The sequence below is a fragment of the Rhinolophus sinicus genome, chromosome 8, assembly GCF_057876585.1.
Source record: "Rhinolophus sinicus isolate RSI-liver-muscle chromosome 8, RSI-T2T, whole genome shotgun sequence".
In the NCBI taxonomy this organism is placed as follows: Eukaryota; Metazoa; Chordata; class Mammalia; order Chiroptera; family Rhinolophidae; genus Rhinolophus; species Rhinolophus sinicus.
The window spans coordinates 77,828,493-77,845,470 of NC_142508.1; positions in this window are offsets into that span (position 1 = coordinate 77,828,493).

Below are 16,978 nucleotides of genomic sequence, written 5' to 3' on the forward strand. Positions count from 1 at the left end.
CACAGTGCATTCAGTTTCATGTATCTTTGGGTCCCTCGCCTTTTAAAGAGTATAATAAGCCAATTGTTCTGTAGAAGACCCTTCAATTTGAGTTCTGTAGTTTTCCAGTTACTTTCCTTTTATAACAAGTGACACTTTTAAAGCAAGTAACATTGGTTTTCCATTTATGGCCATGCAAAGTTTCCTTCTACAATACATTTATTTAAAATTAAACAGTGAGGCCATTTTTTAAAATAGGAAGTAAATAATCGTAGCACAAGAGATACAAGGACCTGGCAAAAATGGCAACAGTTCTATATGCATGAAATTTGGAAAATCTAGTAAAATCTGCAGAGGGTCCAGGATGTCGTCATCTCTTGGTGTCTGGAGGTGGAGGAGACTGGAGCAGGCTGCAGCCCTGCTCGGGCCCTGGTTTGGGAGCTGCTGGCGTTTGTGCCAGCCCCAGTGGGGCCTCTGCTCCCACCCCCGGCAGCCCCCGGCCTCTGCTCGCAGGACTCCTTTGATTTCCACTGCCTCCCACAGATGCTGTTTTCCCGTCTGCTCCTCTTTCCTCAATTCTCCAAGCTTTAAAGTCTTACGTTCTCACTCTCCTTGAAGCCTTTCCCGTGGGGAGTGAGCTAGCCATCTGAGCTACAGTCTGCCCTTAATAAAATTCTACTTTTTCTGATGGGCTTTTTCCTTTTTGTTTTTGTATGTATGAATGTTTGTTTATACGCATTTATTATATTTAGGTGTGATTGACATACAAAAAAACTGTATGCATTTAATGTATACATCTTAGTGAGTTTGGAGGTTAGTATTCTCCCTCCCATGACACCATCACCGTATATAATACCCTGAACTTAAGCATTACCTGTAGAAGTTTCCTCTTTCCCCCTTTTTTTTTTGATAAGAACATTTAACACACAATCTACTCTCTTAACAAATTTTCACACACACAATACAATCTGGCTTATTTGTGTTACTAAGTGAAACAACGTTCCCTTTGACCAACACCTCCTGGATTACCCCCCCCCCCCAGGCCCTGGTAATCATCATTCAACCCTCAGCTTCTATGAGTTTGACTATTTCAGATTCCTCATGTAATTGGGATCGTGCAGTATTTGTTCTTCTGTGTCTGGCTTATTGCACTTAGCATAACGTCTTCCAAGTTCATCCATGTTGTAGCAAAAGGCAGGATTTTCTTTCTTTTTAAGGGAAAAAATAGGTATGTATATACCACATTTTCTTTATCAACTTGTTTGTCAGTGGATAGTGCGGTGGTTTTTTTGGCGTGATTTCTTAAATCTTTTCTTTGATGAGACTCGTGTCTTAGGTCTCTAAATGCTCCCTGTTCCAGGACAGCAGGGACCCACTCTCATTCTTCAGGGTCTCCAAAGTGTGTAGCTCGGGCTTTGAACATAGATGGCGTCTGGGAAGTGCAGCCCCTCTCCCCCGTTCTCGCTGCCTCTCAGGCTGTGTCACTGTTGGCCTGTCACCCCTTCCCGGCGCCCCTCACTCCAGGCCCTCCTGACTGCTGTCAGCATAATTTTTCTATAACACTGAGTCAGTGTTCTAGAAACAGTGTAAATCTAATCCAGTCACCCTTGTGATTTCCCCCACCCCAAGTATATACTTGAAACCTTTCAATGCCTACAGGAGTGTTTTTTGAATTAAGGAACACAGACCCCGTGGGGTCTTCCAAATTGTATCAAGGTGGCTGTGAGTTCTACAAGGATCTTCTGATTTTGTGTTTCAGTTTTCATGATAATCTTCAAGACGTTTTTAATATAAGCTTATACTGGATTATCTGTATCACTACTTCACAACGGGCCCTGTTGTGCGATTTTAGTGCCTGCATGTCTGTTTGGTTTGCTTTGGTGACAGAGTTTTAACTGTTCACACAGTGTTTCTCTCACAGGATGTGTGTGTGTGTGTGTCTGTCTGTCTGTCTGTCTGTCTGTCTGTCTGTCTGTCTGTCTGTCTGTCTGTGTGTGAGTTTGCAGCTTTGAGAAGCACTGGGCCATGGGCTAAAGCCATCCTCCTGAGTGCAGCTTACGGGACCTCCATGCTCAAGCTCATGTTCACCTCTCTGGCCTCACATCTTAACCTCTGTCCATGTGAATCCCGTGTCATGGCTTCGTCCTCGCACCCCACACTCTTAGTGCACCCCTGAATTCCTTTTCACCTCTCTAGACTTAGCATTCCATCCTCTCGGAGGCCTTCTCAGACTCCGCCAGAGGTGACATTTCCCCAAGTTTCTGTAGTTCCTGGAACGCCCTCAGTGACAGCATTTATCTCATTGATGCTCTCTGAAGGGTCCACCTGTCCGGGGACCAGGATTGTGCTCGCAACCCAACAGGTGCTTAATACACTCTTGTCACATGATTTTGTCTCAGCCCAGGAGTCTGTGGTCACACCAGATATCTTCCCGTGAAAGACCTCGGGTCCTTCGTCCTAAGGAGCTGGGAGATTGGCTGCACCCCCCCCCCCCATTGTCCAGCATTCCTGCCATGGGTGTGTCATAGATGCTCAGTTAGCATTTCCTGGTTTCTCTGCTCAAGACAGGCTGAGGGTAGTTGTCTTCCCCTGTGGGCAAATGTTTTGGGGAAAAAATGAAAGAAAGAAATCAGAAATGTCAGTTAAGATTGCAAAGAAGCATTGCTGGTGTATTACTCGGCAGTTTTCCTTAAAATCTGCCTCACTTGGCTATAGAATCAGCGTTTGCTGAAATGCGTTGCATGAGGAGCGTGTGAACTACTCTGGATGCAGTGAAGGTGTCCTTGAATTATTTTCCCAGCGCAGGCTACTCTCACGCTTTCTTGGCATCTTAACCTTTTTTTGTGGCGACTCTGGTTATACTTACGCCACAGTGTTTTTCAAAGCCAAGCCCCAAATCCATAGAGTCTGTCCTGCCAGCCGTGCTCTCTGGCTGCCGGAGGGAGCCACCCCCAGGGCCCTCCATGCTGGACTCACTGTATGATGCTTGCGTCCCCTGGGGCCACTGGGCAAATGTATTGGTTTGAACTTGAACCCTTCTTCTCTCTCCTGTGCTTGTTTGTGTATGATAAACTTTCTGAAGATATTTGAAAAGTAAATGTTTGAATTGCACATCCTTATTTGATCGACCTTTTGCACTCTCGTTGCTGTTGGACTGGAGACCGGCTGCCTGGCTGGCTTGCGGCGGCAGGAGAGAGAGTGAAGACATCGGCTTAAAAAGGCACCTTCGCGTCTGTCTGCATCTTGACTCTCTCCTAATACTCCTCTGGCAGAGGCTGCTGTTTAGGTAGAAATTAATTTAATGGGAGGTTTTCTTGCTAGTAGAACCCTGCATGTCTCTCTTGAGAATCACAATGAAGGGTATGGTATCCCCCGGGGATTCTGTCATCTCAGATCTGACACTCGAGCAGGGTAATAGTGACAACCATTTTATAAAAATAACATTTTTTTACTATTATAGGAGTAATATATACTCAAGGCAGAAAACGTGGAAGATTCAGAAATACCACAAATAAAAAAGACAGTTTCAGTACCCTGGGGTGGCTGCCGGTGCCTCTTTCTTATGTTTCCTTCCATACGTTCCTCACACGTCTATGGCTTTATTTTCCAAATGTCGCGTCCTCTTTCTTTCACTCCTTAATAGAGCCTGATCATCTCACCATGTCAATATTTATTCTCTGACCGTGTGTAGATAGCGCATTTTCCTTAACCAATCCCTGGTCGGACATTTGGTTTGGTGCTAATTTCCTGTTATTATAGAAATAGCTTGTGATAAACATCTTGATTCTTGCATCTTTGCTGGCACCTCTTTCATAATTTCCTAAGGATAAATTTCTAGAAATAGGATTCTTGAATCAAAAGGAACATGCATTTTTAATAGCAAAAGAAGAATAGATCGACTTAATAAGTGTCATTCACATAGAAAATTCAAGCTTAATTTGCAGTCCCACAACCAATGTTAATAACTGGGAGACTCTCCTGAAACCGCTTTCAGCTTTGCGATGGATGACGTCACATTATGCCATTGGGAAGCGCCGGTTAAGAACACAGACTTTGGAGCCACACTGCCTGTTCCGATCCCTGGTCCACCGCTTACCGGTGACATGACCTTGACGAGTCATTTCAGCTCGTTCTACGTCAATTCCCTCATCTGCAAAATGGGGGCAATAGATGTACCCAACTCATAGAGTTGTAGTAAAACATCAAATTAATTACTTCATGTAAAGCACTTAGAATAGCTGCTGGCACATAGCAGGTGCCATGGAAATAATTGCTATTATTTTGTTACTCAGTTTTTCACTGACTGAGTCACTGCATGTCAATGACTATGAAGCCTGTTGTTATTTTTAGTCGCTGCGTAATATTCCATGATAAGAATGTGCTTAATGTGTGTGTGTGTAACGGGGCTTGCGTTCTTGCTCGTTATCTCCTTGTTATACGTGCCCTAGAGAACGGGAAAACTACAGAACTCAAATTGAAGGGTCTTCTACAGAACAATTGAGCGTGGTAGGGGCTCACTTTTAAAAGCTTTTAGATTTACATATTTCCGAGTCGTATCTTCCGAAAGAGGAGCTAGCATGCCCACCTGGCAGTGAAGCCGCTGTTTTCCTGTGACAGCGTCTGAAAGTGTTGTGCTTTGCTGGGCGGCTTCCCCTTGTCGCCCAGGCATGCGTGGACTTGTGAGAACAATAGGAACATAGGCCTTATTAAACTGGAACGGCTGACACCCCCACCGCTGTTGTGAGAAGCAGCTCCACCAGAAACCAAAATGCAAGTCAACAACCAGGGATTCCAAAACAGCCTCGTCACTGTCACCATCTTGGCCTCTCTTACAGGCACACGATACAGAGAGGTTATCCAAACGCAAAGAAGGAATTGGTCCCTCTATTGCTTTCAGTTGTGTTGGTTCTAATTTTCTCTTCCCTTTATAAGGTTTTAGTTGGAAAAGTAATTCATGGAAAAACCTGCAACCTGTAAAAAAGGATTTAGAATGAAAGTAAATCTCCCTCATCCTCCAGACCCTAGCCTTCCTCCCAGAGGCAACCCATGTCCCCAGTTTTCCTGTGTTCTGCTAGAAATCTTCAGCTCCTGTACACATATATGGCTGTGTCCTTACTGTTGTATGTGTTGATTTTTTTTCCATGCAACAGCATAAAAGGGTTTCATTTTTCTAAACCTGTCTGAAGGTTATTTGGCGTTCGTACCCTCCAGTGGTAAATGAACAGGTGACTAGCTGACTGAACAGAATGCTTCTCATAATGTATGGGGAGCAACGCCTTTCTGACGAAGCCTCTCTAACGAAGTCCTGCAGAAGTTAACAGAGACAGTTCGCTCTGCCATTCTGCTGTCACTTCCTTGCAGACCATGCCCGAAGCAGAACTTGGTGGGACAATCTCCCTCCCGGGCTCCAGTTTCCTCATTTTTAAAATGGAGAATTGCATTGTAGGCTCTCAGTTGAGGCTGATGAGGTCAGGGCTTTGTCTAGTTTCCCATGGCGGCCCCCACTCCTCGAACACAGAGGGTTGATGAAGACACGTTCCCTTCCAGCTCCAACACCCCACCCTTCCCTGTGGCCTTCTCTGTGTCATCTCCATCATATGCAGAGTCCTTTGGCAAGGAGGCCTGGGCTCTGCCTGGACACTGGTCCCTGATGTCACGGCATTCACCGTCACTGACACATCCACGAGGAGAGAAGGGGCGTTGCCAGAAGGGAGGCTGGGGAGGGCCTTCTCAGAGCCTCTTGCCTTCTTCCACAGCAGTAAGCAGGCTGGCCTATGTGTCTGCCTCCATTGTGGTTTTGTTTGTTTGTTATTTAAATGGCCTCAGTTCATTGCCAGGATGAGCACCTCAGATAGATCATTCTTACCCTGCAACTCTCTCAGGAGCCATAACAGCTACTGGTTAGTTCTGTGTAGAAACTGCCTTAAATGCTTATGTGTCTCATTTCATTTGATCCTCACAATTACCTTCTGAAGTGGGTACATGTCATCATCTCAGAGAGGTTAGGTCACTTGGGCACGGTCACACAGCTAAGGAGCAGAACTGCGGATCCCACTGTGTAACTCCCATTTTCTTTATCCACTCATCCTTCGATGGACACTTAGTTTGTTTCCGCATCTTGGCTGTTGTGAATGGTGCTACAGTGAACATGGGGACAGATAGCTCTTCCAGATAGTGATTTTGTTTCCTTTGGATACACACCCAGAAGTTGAATTGCTGGGTTATATGGTCATTCTGCTTTTCACTTTTGAGAAATCTCTGTACTGTTTTTCAGAGTGGCTGCACAAATTTACATTCCCACCAATGGTGCACGAGGGTTCCCTTTTCTCCACATCCTTGCTAACACTTGTTATTTCTTGTCCTTTTGATGATAACCATTCTAACAGGTGTGAGGTGATAGCTCACTGTGGTTTTGATTTGCTTCGCCCTGATGATTGGCGATGTTGAGCACCTTTTCATGTACCTGTTGCTATTTGTATGTCTTTTTTGGAAAAAAATGTCTATTCAGGCCCTTTGCCCATTTTTAAATTGGATTATTTGTTTTTTTGTGTGTGGTTTTTTTTTTGTTTTGTTTTGTTTTTGTTTTGTTTTGGATTATATGAGTTCCTTATATATTTTGGATATTAACCCCTTATCAGATATATGGTTTGCAAATGTTTTCTCCCATTCTGTAAGCTGCCTTTTCATTTTAATGATAATGATTGTTTCTTATGCTGTGCAGGAGCTTCTCAGTTTGAGATTGTCCTGCTTGTTTATTTTTGCTTTTGCTGCCTGTGCTTTTGGTGTCAACGTCCAAAAAATTGTTGCCAAAACCAGTGCCACAGGGTTTCCCTATATGTTTTCTGCTAGGAATTTTATGGTTTCAGGTCTTACATGTAACTCTTTAATCCATTTTGAGTTCAATTTTGAGAGTGGTGTAATATAGGGGTCTAATTTAATTCTTTTAAATGTGAATATCCGGTTTTCTGAGCACCATTTATTGAAGAGACCATCCTTTCCCCATTGAGTGTCCTTGGTTCCCTTGTCAAATATTAGTTGACCATATATGTATGAGTTTATTTTTGGTCCCTTGATTCTGTTCCATTGGTCTATGTGTCTGTTTTCACACCAGCGCCATACTGATTTGATGACGACAGCTTTGTAATACAGTTTGAAATCAGGAAGTGTGATAGAGCATCATTTCATATGCGTTTTCCCATCTGTATATTTTCTTTGTTGAAATGTCTGTTAAGGTCTTTGTCCCATTTTTTAGTTAGGATTGCTCATTTTCTTATTGAGTTTTAAGAGTTCTTTGTACATTTTGGAGAATAGTCTTTTATCAGATGTGTCTTTTGCAAATATTTTCTCCTAGTCTGTGGCTTGTTTTCTCATTCTCTTGACATTGTCTTTCACAGAGCAGAAGTTTTTTTATATTAAATGAAATCCAGTTTATGAATTATTTCTTTCATTAGTTGTACCTCTGATATTGTATCTAAAAAATCATCATCACACCCAAGGTCACCTAGATTTTCTCCTGTGTTATCTTCTAGGCATTTTATAGTTTTGCATTTTACATTTAAGTCTGTGATCCATTTTGAGTTAATTTTTGTAAAGGGTGTCAGGTCTGTGTCTCAGTCCACTTTTTTCATGTTGTTGTCCAGTTGTTCCAAAACCAATTGTTGAAAAGATTAATTTTTCTTCCTTGTTTTGCTCCTTTGTCAAAGATTAGTTGACTATATTTATGTGGGCTATTTCTAGGCTCTCTGTTTTGTTCCATTGATCTATTTCTCTATTCTTTTGCCAATACCAACCACACTGTCTTGATTACTGTGTGACATTGAGGTTGAATAGTATCGTCCCCTAGCTTTGTTCTTCTCCCTCCAATATTGAGTTGGCTATTCTGGGTCTTTTGCCTCCATATAAACTTTAGGATCAGTTTGTCGATATCCACAAGATTTCTTGCTGGGATTTTTTATTGTGATTGTATTGAATATATGAATCAAGTTGGGAAGAACTGACATCTGGGTCATATTGAATCTTTCTCTCTATGAACATAAAATGTCTCTCCATTTATTAGGTTTTCCGTGATTTCTTTCATCAGAGTTTTGTAGTTTACCTCATATAGATCTTGTGCACGTTTCATTAGATTTATACCAAAGTGTTTCTTTTGGGGGGATTGCTAACGTAAGTGATATTGTGTTTTAAATGTCAAATTCCACTTGTTCATTGCTGGTATAGAGGAAAGCGATGGAGTCATGTATCAGCCTTGTAGCCTACAACCTTGCTACAGTCGCTTACTAGTTCTAGGACCTTTTATTGTTATTGTTGATTCTTTTGAATTTTCCACATAGATAATGAGAACAATCACTTCCAGAAAATTATACCCTACTTTGCTCCTCAACTGTCATCTACCTAATGAGAGATTTCGTTGGGGTGGGGAAAAACCATCACCCCATGAAAGTTGCACAATGATTGTAAAACACATCCTAATTCAAATACTTGCTGTGTCTTGTGAGAAAATATGCATCTTAGATCATTCTTTTTCCTAGATGCACAGTGCACTGCTTCTTAGAGTAGAAGATGTATCCGTGTTGGGCCTTGGTAGTCTCAGGTTGCCAGGCTGTGGGGTGCTGGGAGGTAAGGCCTAAGCTGTCTGGGGAGTGTGGGTGTTAGGGCTGCCCTAGATCTGTGTGAGGCAAAAGCCTGGTGTTCTAGGACTGGAGATTCAGCAGTGGCAGCTCCTCTCTACCCTTGGGCCTTTTCCAAGCAGCCAGTGCAGGGTCCATGGGTGGCTTCACTCCACGGCCTGCCATATTGGCACCAGTACCCTTTCTCTGTGTTTGGCATAAAATAGGCATGAAAGAGCCAGACACCAAAAAGCAAAACAGAAAAACCCCTGAGGATTACAAAAACATCATCTTTTGCAGCAGACATCTGCTGTTTTTACCTGGGAGGGGCTTGTGCTCACAGTGTCTTGATGTGCCTTTGGAGAACTACCCCTTCTCAAGCCCAGGGCTCCAGAGGTGGTCATGTGACTTGGGCTTGGCCAATCAGCATATCCCACTGGCTTGGCCTCTGTGATTGGTTCGAGAGTGGGATTCCAGCTAGTCCAATGACAGCTCTCCCTAGGGCTTCTGCTAGAACTGACTGGGAACCAGGCAGGTTTGCCCTTTCTAGTGGGGTCGCCACATTTAGGATGTCATCCTAGAAGTGGGATTGAGAGGGAGGCACCTGGGGGAGGGCCTGGGAGCCTACCTGAGAATGAAGCCACCACAGAGGAAAGCACAGGCAAGAGGCGGGAGAGAAATGGAGGTCTGATGATTGTCTGAGGCCCTGGGTCATACTGTGCTGGAAGGCAGCCATGCCCTGGTGTTTTCAGTTACACGAGCCAATAAATCCCCTTCTCTACTTAATCCAGTTTGAATGTGTTTGTCACTGGAAAGTGACAGAGCCTAAACTGACATCCTTTAAGAACCATGCAGGGTGCTGTATGCAACAGACCACGTTCCAGAAAGGCAAACTCCAGACTTAGGAAAGAAGCTGGGTCTATGCCTTTTCTCTCTTTCCTAGAACCTGAGACACCCTCTGAACTCCCTCCGAACTCCCCAACACGCATACCTGGGCTCACCTGTAAATTCCTCTGAGCCCCCTTACCCACCTGCAGCCCTACCTTGTGGTAGCACTCAGCAGCATCTACCTGGCATGCAGCTGCAGGGGCATCCATCTGACCATCCGTCTCCTCCAGGAGAATGTGAGTCCTGGGAGAGCTGGAGGCCAGGGTGGCCCTGCCTGCAGGCTCTGTCACTCTGCCTGCCACTTGCCAGGTGCTCAGTGAACTGAATGCAAAGGAAAGCAGCCCACCAGGAGACCAGATCACCTGGAAATCTGGGCACGGGCAGGCTTGGGACAAGGAAAGAGCAGTGGACTTGGAGTTCAAAAATAACTGTAGGCATTGCGCACTGCAATTATCTGTGATCCGCGTGGGCCTCTCTGAGCTCCAGCTGCCTCCCCCATGGCAAGAAGATCACAAGCCCAGGCCTCAGCGTGTCAGTGACAGTGCTCGTGGGGCCAGCACGTGGGGCTTCGCCTCATGCTACGTACTTTATGTGCGCAGTCTCATGTAATCCACTCTGCTGCTGGATCAGGAAGGCTACATTATTACCCCCATTTTACAGATGGGGAGACTGAGGTACCACCCAGTGCCACACAGCTGGTCAGTGGAGAAGGCTGCACTGGAGCCTGGCCAGATCTGCTGACCCAGAGCCCTTGGCCTTGGCTTCTAGGCTCGGTTCTCTCTGAGGGTGCAGAGGCAACTTCAAACACGTCCCAGGTTCCAGGCCTCCTGGCATCTGGTCCTGGGTCGTGTGCAAGGCCAGGCCATCCCCAGTTTTGAGGTTTCCATATGTTTAAAAGTGAGAAAATGTCAAAATAAAAGTCTACCATTGGCGTATACTTCATATGAATAGGTTTAACAAACGATGCACCTAACACACGCTAGTGAGATTTAACTGTGCCGGGGTCATTAGCACATTCCTTTAAAGATTAATTTATAGGTCACTGAAGGCAGCATGGCCCGGTAATGGGACACAAGTTTCAAAGCAGACAATGTGGCCATGACTAAGTCGGGCACAACAGCATTTGGAGGGAAGGTCAAAGGCACCCATTTGAGGCCCTTGTCATGGTCAAGGGCAGATGGACCCAACAGACGCCCCCTCACCTCACCAGGGTTTGCGAGGGGTACCCGGCTTCAGCCCAGCACCTTCAGCCCCATCACCCTGCTGGAGTTCCTGCCAGGGGTGGCTGCCTAGGAACTTCCAGCCACCAGAAGGGGGCAGACTGTGACTTCTGAAGCCCGGACACAATGGGTCTGAGGAGGCAGGCAGCAGGGGACAGAGGGGCCAGGTTGCCACCAGGACCACGACCACCTCAGAACACACTGTGTCCCCATAGGCTGGGCCTGTCTCCCCCACAACTTCAGGTGTGGTGTGGCTCAGAGGACCCCACGCCGACCCCATGTCTTGCATCAGGTCACCCAGCAGGGGCAGCCAGGACAGGCTCAGGGGTAGGCGTTCCGGCTGGGAGTAGGGCCTGGGGGCTCGTTTTGAAGCTAAAGAGACACCACCTTTTCCTGGATTGTGTATTTACTTGGGGTGGCTGGAGGGGCTGGTGAGGTTTGGGGTGGGCTTACGTTCCCCCCGGCCACCCCTAGGACTAGCCACTGCTCAGGGAAGCTCTTCAGGCCTCAGAAACCACACGAGCCCTGTGTGGGAGGCACAGAGGGGCAAGGCTCTGAAATGCCCAGTGTATCCTGGCTCCAGGCGGCAGTGCTGGGAGATGGGGGTGCCCACTCCCACCGGCCAGTGCTGGTGGTCAGCAGGATGCCGGGGAGCCGGTCATGTCCTTAGGTGTTCCTCGTTCCTCATGGGCTGGCCTTGCAGCAGTAGCCACTCCCAGACCTCAGTCCCTGCCCAAACCCAGTTCTTTGTGGATTCCCTGAGCCCAGCAGCCCAGGCTCTCAGATGACTCAAACAAAGAGAATTTTAAAGTGACACAAGCTGGACACGCAGCCACGAGAGGGTGTCTGCCCTGATTAAGGCGAGCTCCAGCTTGGGCCTTTGAAGAGCACTTGATTTCCCGGGGTGAAGATGGATTTTCACAACAGAATTAAGAAGGCCTCACCAACCCCGACTCATCCGCTGGGACAGGCCTCACTGTGTCGCAGGGGCTGTGGGGGAGGGACAGCGGCCTGATATCTGTCACATCCCTATGGCGCACACTGCACAAACACCAGAGTCCGGACCTGGTTTTGCACCCAGTACCCTGACTCTCGCCTGTTCTCCACCTGCAGTAGAATGGCCTTTCCCAGCCCAAGTCCCAGGACTCTACCCCCAGGACTCCCGCTGCCTCAGGAGGAGGTCGGGCAGTTACCTGCCTCCATGAGGCCCCACCCCCTTTCCTGCCTGTGGTTACCTGTTCCCCCCTTTCCCCTCCCGCCTGGGCTGCTGCCAGTCTCTTGACCGCTGGGTTTGCTTTAGACCATCATGCATCACCCTGCCTCTGTGTGGACCCTCCACTACTGTGTGTGGCCAACTCCTCTTCATCCTTCAATTATCAGCCTCAATGTGACTTCTTCCGAGACGCCTTCCCTGACCACCAGGACCCTGAGTGCTGTCCCCCAGCTCTGTGCTGTCACAAATCTCATCACTAGTTTGTGCCACTACTGGTCACGGCCTAGCTTCTGAACCCCACAGCCCAGCTCAGTGCCATGTGCATAGTAGGTGTTCAACAAATATGTGATTTGAAGGCAGGCAGGAAAGGGCACATAGGAGCCCTAAGGCATCTGCTTCCTCAAAGAAAGGCACACAGTGTGGGGCTTGGCTCTAAATCCAAGGGCACACACGGGCATCTGAGACAAAGCTAAGGCCCCCCCCACCTTCCCATGACCTCTTCTTTCCCTCTCTGAAAATGCACCTTCCTCATTTACCACAGAGCTCGAGCCCTGTGCAGGAACTGAGCTGGTCAGGCTGCCTGCAAAGTCCCGCCCGGGGAGCCTCCATGGAAATAGTCCAGGGCCTGCCTGACAGATGTGGGCTTTGCTTCTCAGGCCCCATCTACTCTCCTGCCTCAGCCCTGGCCCTAAGCCCACCTGCCTGGGAAAGCAGAGGCCCCAGCCCCACCGTTCCCCTGAACTCCCACATCTAGGCTCTTGCTAGAAGGCCCTTGGCTGAGAGAAAGGTGTCCCTTCAGGATAAGGCCAGGTCCTATCAGGCCAGGACCCAATGCGTGGGTCCCTAGGGGAGGACCCTGGATGTGACATGTGGCAATGGTCCATTATTCAGTCATTCAGACTGGTCCTTTGAGCCACACACAGAGCTCAGACTTGGGGACCCCAAGAGGAATAAGCATAGCCCTGCTTCCCAGATCCCAAGCTTATCCCAGGAGTTCTATCCTTTCTACTTAGGAAAAACTTTTGAATAAATAAATTTCAGTGGCTCAGGGGAGGAGATTAAAGGACTCAAGGCAACTCTAAGCCAGTAAGAATGACAGGCCACCAGCGAAACTGTAACTGCAGAACCAGCTCACACTGGCCCTACTCTGTTTCTAACGAGACCTGGAACCCAAGTTTAAACCTTGGCTATTCCACTCACCACTCACAAGTACAGCCGTGAACCCTTAACTGTTGCCCACCACGGAACCAAGGATGGGGCACTACCAGAACCTGAGCGCCCAAACCCTCTCAGAAGCAAAGGGTGCATGGTCCAGGAAGACCCAGTGCTGAAACCCCTTAAGGTGTGCCCCGCACCCTGGATCAGGGAGGCAGATTTGAGCCTTGCCTCCTGCCTCCTGGCCGGTTGACCTTGCAATAGAAAAGCTTTTTTTCTTTCTCGGAAGCTGGTGCCATACTATTGGCTTCTATGTGTGTCGGGCAGTGAGCCTTTGCTCAGTTATGGTGGGCGGCAGAGCCCACCCTTGTGCTGTCTGTTCAGGGCATCCGTCGGTGGCAGGACAGAGGCAGGGCACCCCTGAGTGGTTGCCAGAGCTAACCGGGAGCAGTCTCAGGATACAACAACACAGCAGTGCCCAGGGAGATGGGAGGCCCTGTCCCGGCTCCCACCAGCGCCTCTGTGACAAACCGTTAAATCAACATTGCAAATTGAATGGCCATAGGGGCCAGGCGGCAGCATAAATGAGAGTCCCACTGGAAGCCCCACCTGAAGGGTTGGCTGTGCCCGCCCACTCGTACCTGGCAGAAGACATGAGTTGTCAGGGTCATTAGATCTGATGATTGTTTGCAAGAAAATTTTTAAAAATCTGGGTTGTTATATAAAATTTCCCATTTTAAATGTTGTCTTGATTAAAACATCAATACACCAGCAAGGCAAACAAAATGTTTCTGTGAGCCACATTCAACAGGGCCGTCTCTGAATGAAGCTCTTGTAAGGTCCATCTGTAAGATGAGGGTGGTATTTCATGGCTGGGGGGCCACACAAGCTCCTCCCAATGAATCAGCTCCTCCCCTAGGTCACGTGACCCCCACCACTGCCGATTGGACCGGGGGTGGGCACCAGACCCAGGGCAGCCAATCCCAGGCTGGCAACAATTTATGCGGTGACTGGGGCCTGAAAGCTGCCTTGGGCCCCCCCATCCCCAAGCTTCCTACTCTAGGGCCCCCCAGACCTGGCCCTTTTTGTCATTCAGGTCTGATGGTACCTCCATGTGGGAGACTCGTCTGATCACCCTGCTTCAAGTGCCCCTCATGCCCCGCCGTTTTTCTTCTCCATTCTGTTCTCTAATGTATCCGCAGCACCTAGATGGATGCCTTGACAATCATAGGCCCTCACCGACTATCTGTCAAAGGAAGCAGGGAGCCCCCACCAGAGTCCATCTCTCCTGTCACTCTACAGCGTTGCCCCCGCAGCCCGGGACTTGTGCTGGCTTCTGCACCCCAAAGAGGTCAGCACCTCCCTGGCTGCTATGCAGAGTAAAGCAGGTGACACAGTGAGGACGCCAAGGGCAGTCCCCGCTTGTAGTAGCTGCTCAATACACATTTGAATTTGTTTTTTTTTAGGTCTTTTTTTCCTTTCAGTCGCCGCAGGCTGCCTCCCTTGTCGAATATTTCAATGGGAATGTTTCAGCGGCCTCAGCAGGCCTATGGAAGCCCTGCTGTCATTTGGGCTCCCCCCCAGCCCCCACCTCTTGGGCAGTTCCCGGCCCCACACTCTCACCAAGGTTGCAGGCTTCCTGGAACCCTGCGTCTGGGCCCAGCCCAGGCGCACTCCCAGTGTCCAGACTCAGATGATGAGACTCCTGCTGGAGTCGACGGTTGATAAAGAGATCATGGAGCAGCCGGTTCATACTGTGTGTCATCCAAAAAGAAAATCAATTTCAAACCTCAGATAAAATATGACAGGCGTCTTAAGAATGCATTTTACAAGCAGTGCGCCGTGGACAGCATTGGTGGACGGGTGGAGGCCTCGCTGCTGAGCCCCGTCAGTGAGGTCTGACGTGGACGCTCTCAGGGGCTCCACAGTCGCTGGCTCAGCATCACAGCCTCCGATGCTAGACGGGAGGGCGCCTGCAGGCCAGGCTGCTGGCAGCTGGGAAAGCCAGCCAGAGAGGGTCTCACGCGCGTGGAGGTAACTCCACGCCGACCCTGGAAACCCTTCCAGACAGAGCGAGGGGCCTGGTGCTGGTCCAGACCTGGATGGAATCTTCCAGGGACCATGGGCCACTCTGCTTCTCTGGGCCTCAGCCATCTTTTTCTTTGAAATGGGAATTACCATACCTACCCACAGGGAAGGTTACGTGAGGTCGGGGGAGGGGAGGGGTGGTTAAAACACTTTGAAAATGAATCTATGTATTTTAAACAGGGAAAACCCGTCACTTGACAAAAATTTTCACACAATGCAAAAGGCTCTAGGATAGAGTGAGTTTCCTTCCCACTCTTGGACCGCTGCTCCTCTTTTCCTCTGCAGAGGCAGCCACAGGCCACCGGGAGCTTCATCTTGCCCAGGGGAGAAAGATGCTCTGTACTGCACCCTGGGTCAGCTCTTGGCACTGCCCACAGCCCTGGTGTGGTGGGGGGCAGTCGCAGGCCTCCAAAAGCTGGGCCAGTTTCCTCTGGGGACACTGGAGAAAGAGGACCGTGCAATGGCTTCTGTCCCAGGCTGTGGGAGAGACCCCACATGAAGGCGGTCTGCCCCAACAGTGGTCTCTTCGTTCTTTTCAATCGGAGTGTCCAGAGCCATTTGGTCCGTCCCCTGTAGGCACATACCGATGCCACAGCAGGCTGCTCAACAGTCAGTCAAGGTCACTCTAGTGTTTCCACAAAGACGGTGGCTGCCCTGAGCCTCCTGGGGACAGAGAACACAAAAGGACCCCAGAGATTCTGTAAATTGGGGTTAGGCTCCTTCCCTTCGGCCTGTTCCATGGCACTTACGTGCAAAGGGTAAATCTGGTGGATTGCAGTCTCCCCTTCTTTACCCAGGAGGGAAATGCTGGACAGGTTCCTGAGCGCTCCTATCTCAGAAGAGGGCACATAAGCTGAATTAGGTTCATCTGCATGTAATAGAAGCTTCAACATAACAGTGGCTTAAAGACGATGAATTTTATTTCTCTCTCCTAAAACAAGTCCAGATGCAGACAGCCCAGGTTGGGGGGATGCCCCCCCCTTCGGGGACCCAGGCTCCTTCTCTTTTTCTGCCCCACCAACCTCAGCACTTGCCTCCGTCCTCAAGAACACTGCCTGGTCCAAGGTGGCTGCCAGAGCTCCAACCATCATGAGCAGACTCACAGGAAGGTGGAAATGCAGAAAAGCAAACAGGCTCCTCTCAGCCCTGTCAGTTCCCACTCAACATCCTTCCCAGAAGTCTCACCCAAGAGTTACTCACTTCTCATTGGTTGAAACATAGTCCCCAGCTGCAAGGAAAGCTGAGAAATGTGTCTTTTATGCCAGGGAACAATATGACTGTTAAAAATCAAAATAACTTTGGGGCCGGCCCGGTGGCTCAGGCGGTTAGAGCTCCATGCTCCTAACTCCAAAGGCTGCCGGTTTGACTCCCACATGGGCCAGTGGGCTCTCAACCACAAGGTTGCTGGTTCAATTCCTCGAGTCCCGCAAGGGATGGTGGGCTCCACCCCCTGCAACTAGCAACGGAAATTGGACCTGGAGCTGAGCTGCGCCCTCCACAACTAAGATTGAAAGGACAACAATTTGACTTGGAATAAAAAGTCCTGGAAGTGCACACTGTTCCCCAATAAAGTCCTGTTGCCCTTCCCCAATAAAATCTTAAAAAAAAAAAAAAAAAATCAAGATAACTTCAAAGAGGAAGAATGGAAGCTGGGGAATGTAAGAGCAGCTTCTGCCACAAAGAGTTCAACCTACATCATAGGTCAACGCGTATTTATTGAGCACCTCGTGTATGCTAGGCATACATCATGTGTGGCTGGGCTGGGCTGGGCCACAGGAGAGAAATAAGACAAGAACTGTCCTTACTCTCGAGGAGCCAACCATCTAGAG